This window comes from Neofelis nebulosa, chromosome 6 (genome assembly GCF_028018385.1).
Source record: "Neofelis nebulosa isolate mNeoNeb1 chromosome 6, mNeoNeb1.pri, whole genome shotgun sequence".
Classification (NCBI taxonomy): Eukaryota; Metazoa; Chordata; class Mammalia; order Carnivora; family Felidae; genus Neofelis; species Neofelis nebulosa.
The window spans coordinates 22,540,628-22,545,667 of record NC_080787.1 but is presented as its reverse complement, the minus strand read 5'-3'; the positions used below and the strand labels follow the sequence as shown (position 1 = coordinate 22,545,667).

Below are 5,040 nucleotides of genomic sequence, written 5' to 3'. Positions count from 1 at the left end.
CCATTTTAGGAATGAACCTCTGCTCCTTCCAGGATTTCAACAGATCAAGAAAATCAGTAAGAGAAGGGCTTCTAAATTCCAATCTATCCTAGAGCTACAAATGTCCTCATTGTCCAAGATCAAGCCAAGTCCCTAGCCAGACTTTCTGTTGTTCAACCCCACAAGGCCAGCGTCTCACTGCATAATATAAATATGTGGCCCTTTGAGACAAAGCATTTGAGGCATGGATGGAATAGTTAAGAAGTTAATTTGTGTGTGGTGGTGAGAATTGAACTTTTACTGGAACCCTGGAGGGAGTACCCAGGGTTAACTTCTCCACCTTGGAGTATATCTGCTTTTCTCCCACCTCTCCTCCTTATCAGTCATAAAAAGGAAAATCTATGTAAATACACATGTACTGTCTTTAAAAGAAAAGAATTTGGATTTAAAAAACCATGAGGCTTACTTTACCTCACTCAGTCAGTAACTGTTGAGTTAGGACCTACCAGTTGTCAAGGCCCTGAGCTATTATATTTAGCAGGTTTTCACAAAGATCTCAGACCCAGCAAGAGCTCTTCTCCAGCTTCTGGAAGGTATTCCTGCAGTAAGCATTCTCATCTAAAGTGGTGATTTTTTCCCATTCCTCAAGATAATTTAAGATTAAGTTAGATGGCCAACTGGAAGTGAGGTCGCATTTGGTATTTGTGCTTCCCATAGGTGGCTGAGCCAGATGAAATTGTGTGTGTGTGTGTGTACGTGTGTGTGTATCCACACTGACTGAAATATATAGAAATGGCCATTTTGGAGACATCTTGAATAAGCACTCATAAAAAGGAAATGCCATAATGTCATCAAGGCTTTTTTTCCTCTGCTTATCCAAGCATTATCAATTGATGTATTTAATAAAGCTGAGGACCAAGAAGGACTGGAGATACAACTTCCAATAGGATGCTCTCATGCTGTGATTGCTGAAGTGATAAGTAATTTGCTTTTAATGCTAGCACTTACCACTTAGCACCATATTTAACTGAAGGATGAAAATCACTCATTTTTTATCCACTTGCTTAAGTGACACTTGGTGTAATCTATTTATTGTCACTGAGCTTTACTACCAGGAACATTTTATAGCTCTCACTTTCAAATGTACAGCAAGCACTTAAATTTTTAATTTCTTCTCATGTATATTTTCATTCCTTAAAAGAATTTAACTTCAAATGGAAAATCTGTTTAGGTAATAAGAACACAGTAGGTACTAACAAAAACAAAATCTACTAAAAGGATTTTTTAATTCACAGTTTTCAATTATACGCATATTTTGTATTGTGTATTATTTCTATACGTGAAAAATATCAATGTAGCTGACACACATTAATTAGTAACTATAATACTTGAAATAAAGTTACCAATGAAATTATTAAGCAAATAGGCATGAATTTATAGATAAAGCAAAGCTTGTTTTACTAACAGATTCTTGAAAAATAATTATGAAAATTATAAATTATCCTCAATATACTGAGGAAAATGATGGCTGGATTCATAGATGATAGATGATATAGATAGATCGATAAATAGATAGATAGATAGATCCCCAGAATCTTGAATTTTAACATTACACTTTGCCCTGTGTATAAATATGTATACCTTGTTAAGGGGATATTATACTAGGGTGTCATATGTTAGAACACTGTTCTGGTAGACCATCTATTTACAATGACCACTCCATGGAATTATCATTTATAATTCATAAAGATGAATTTTTGTGAGTTCATAATTCACAAAAGATGAGCGGAATCGATTCTAAAAATAACAAGTTCCTTTATTTTCTTTTTCTCCATTTTTCTATTAAGTACCCAACCATACCTGTACATGCAAAAAAAAACAAATCTAAATTAAAGAGGTCATCTCAATGCCAATGCAAATGTGATATTTACTTCAGAGGTAAGATAGTACCAAATTCTTGAGTGTTGGATTGAATTATATCACTGAGACCATGAATATTCAGCAACAAAAGAAAACTCCTGAAAAACATGTTAGTCAATCTCTACTCAACACATAAGCACACACACACTCACACACACAGACACACATGCACGAGCGTGCAAACATACACATCATGTTATATAAGTGTTAGAATGACTCGTATGTTGAATCTATTACTTAATGCTTACTGCTCAGTAAGATAAGTTCAATGTCAAGGAAAACATATATGAAGCAATGAGAGCAACAAAACACTACAGACTTCCATTTAAAAATACTGAACAACTTATATGCTGAAATAATGTAGTGAGAGACTCCTTGGATTAAGAAATACACTGTGGATATGGGCATCTTTCAGGGGCCAGAAAATATTGCTTCTCTTAATGATGCCACTTCTTTCATTGGGACCACCAATTCCTAAAGGAAACACACAACAAAGAAAAGCGAGTTTTTGTGTTTTTGTTTTTGCTGGTCTCTGTATTGTTTATTCAATTCACTGTCATAACAGCATATTAAATACAAAGTTAAGTGAAACTTGACCGATCACTTTATTCTTTCATCCAAGAAAAACTTACTGAGCACTTAGTAGTTCAAAGTATAGTATTACGGACTGGGGAGGGCAAAAGTAAATAAAGGAAACAATGATTCCTGCCCTCATAAAGCTTACATTTTAGTGAAGGGAGTATAAATAAAAGTGGCAGGCTTAAAAAAATCAGAAAGCTAAAAAAAAAAATTAGTAAGGATTTTTATTAATTCAGTCAAGTGAATGACAGCTAAATTAAAAAAAATTACCATGTCATTTGTTCAACTATATTTGAGTTATCAACTTGAACTAAGGATCTAATGAAATGTAGCTTAAGACGCAGAAATCTAATTGTATACATTTATTCCTCTTCAGTATATTTTGTGCTCATACAAGTCTTTCATAGAATTTATTTTACTGAGCTGCCCCCCCCTTTTTTCTGGCCTTCTTTATACTATAACTGACAACACCATAGAGACCTGGCCTTCATCACCACCACACCCCCATTCTCTTTCACACCATGTTTTCAACAGCAAATATTTACTGAGCTCCTGAATTGTGCCCAGCCCCCTTCCAACTTCTGTTAACAGGAAGGTACGCAGGAAAAATTCTCGGTGTACAGGTAAGCCATGTTGTAATGGGGAATGTAGAAGTATGCAATTAGAATATAAAACTGTTGAGTGAAAGCAGAGGGAAGGTCCTGGTGATCAAAACTCTAACGAATTATAGTTGGAAAAATGGAGGCGAGGAAGGAAAAAAAATCATTGATTGTGACATTCAAGTCTCATCTTAAAAGGCGAGTTGAACTGCCTGAGGTGTGCGTGTGTGTTAATTTGAGCTATTAAAAGGTGTTTAGAATCTTTATTCAATAATACGATATTATGTTGGTTGATCTGCCTTCAGTAATAGCCAAAGAGGATGAAAAATATAAAGAGTATATGCATATGCTAATTTCAGCTGATAGAGGGAACACCTTGTGTAATCCTTAATGCAGTCAGCTTGTGTGAGACTGAAGATACCATCATATTAGACAATGATTAAAGCCCAGAATTGGAAATCACCAGCACCAGATGTGTTCATGTTTCCTACTTATAAGAATTAGTTTTGATACCTCTATAACATTGCTTCCTGTTTGACAGAAGTGGCTTTTAAATACCTGTTCACCCTACGTTAAAGGTGCAGAGAAAGATCAGAGCTAGCCGTCCACTGTATGTATTGGTCTATGGTGAGGCCAAAGATTCCGCACGATGCAGGACTTTTTATGGCCCATCTACCCTCTGATGGTTCATTGTCCATTTGTGATCATAAATCCCACTCCAAATCTTCAGTTGCAAGAGAGAAAGGTAACCGAGCAAAAAGAAAAGCGCTAACATAAGAACTGAAAAGTTCCTGTGCTCCTTGATCCCATTAGAAAGAGCTGAGGTACATGCAGGGAACCCACATCTGAGCCAGCCATTTGGGGATTGGTTGTTGTTATCTTAGAACACAAAATATATGCTCTGCAAGCCTACTCACTTAAGGGAATTTATTTTTATTATTTATTTTTTCCATTTTTTTTTTCTTGAAGTTCCTTCTTAAAAAATACGAAATGTTTCAGCTACATGAAAAGGAAAGGGCATTTATTGAGAGTTGGTTATATCATGTTCTAGCCACTCCCCTTATTCCCTCCAAATGAAAGAGTACCACTTATAAAAGAAAGTAAACAATGGTATCCTAGCACTCTGCAAATTCCACAGTAGCCAAGTATTTTTTTTTTCTAAACTATCAAAGACTGGCAAGATTCTGCACTCTCCGAAAAACATAGTCGAGATGATCATGACTTCTGGTTGTGGTTACCAGTACTGACTACTGACTTACAGTAAAGTACGTGTTATCAGGCAGCAGGTTGAAAAGGAAGGTGGACAAGTCTGGCTTGTGCGCCACCAAGAAGCTTTAGGAAAACAAGAACAAAACAGTGCTCGGTGACTTCTACTTAGTTGATACACTCACATACAGCAGAGTTAAAGATCTAATCAGTTGGCAAATAATACCTTTTAATTTTAATGGATTCTTTTCACTTCTCTTGATGTAATATCAAAGGAGTCTTCCGATGTACCATCCATTTCACTTATATGCTCCTGAATTGCTGTGGCCACTTCCGTGGGGATAAACCTTAGGCCACTGATGTCACCAAACACCTGAGAAGTGGTGATAAAATGGCACATATTAACCTATCATGTTTAAAAGAAATATTTAGTAGGAATGAGCACATGCTGCGACTTCCTTCTTACCCCCTTAACCCCCAAGGTTACAGCCTGGAAATCCCCTGAAATGCCATATTGTTAACCTAACTCCACAGTTTTAACAGAAGCTTACAATTTAGGTTTTATCATTCAGCTTCACTTCTGACTTCAGCAATCATTGTATAACACACAAAAATGTCAATTAAAATTTGTATAACATTTGTTAATATAGAGCACGAGGTCATAATTAGTGATTAAAGCACATTTGGAAGGTGGATTATCTTAATTCTATGAAAGCCAAAAGTGCCAAAATCAAATACAAGACAGAGATTTTCTTTC

At 35.9% G+C, this 5,040-nt stretch overlaps 1 long non-coding RNA gene across 1 annotated transcript; it reads right to left on the bottom strand.

The window, feature by feature from the left end:
• Positions 1-1,892: 1,892 nt before the first annotated feature.
• LOC131513418 (uncharacterized) lies at positions 1,893-4,638 on the bottom strand. Its single transcript, XR_009262574.1, has 2 exons — positions 4,510-4,638; positions 1,893-2,373 (listed from the first exon to the last, which is right to left on the bottom strand). It is a non-coding gene; the product is annotated as an uncharacterized LOC131513418 (long non-coding RNA).
• Positions 4,639-5,040: the final 402 nt, after the last annotated feature.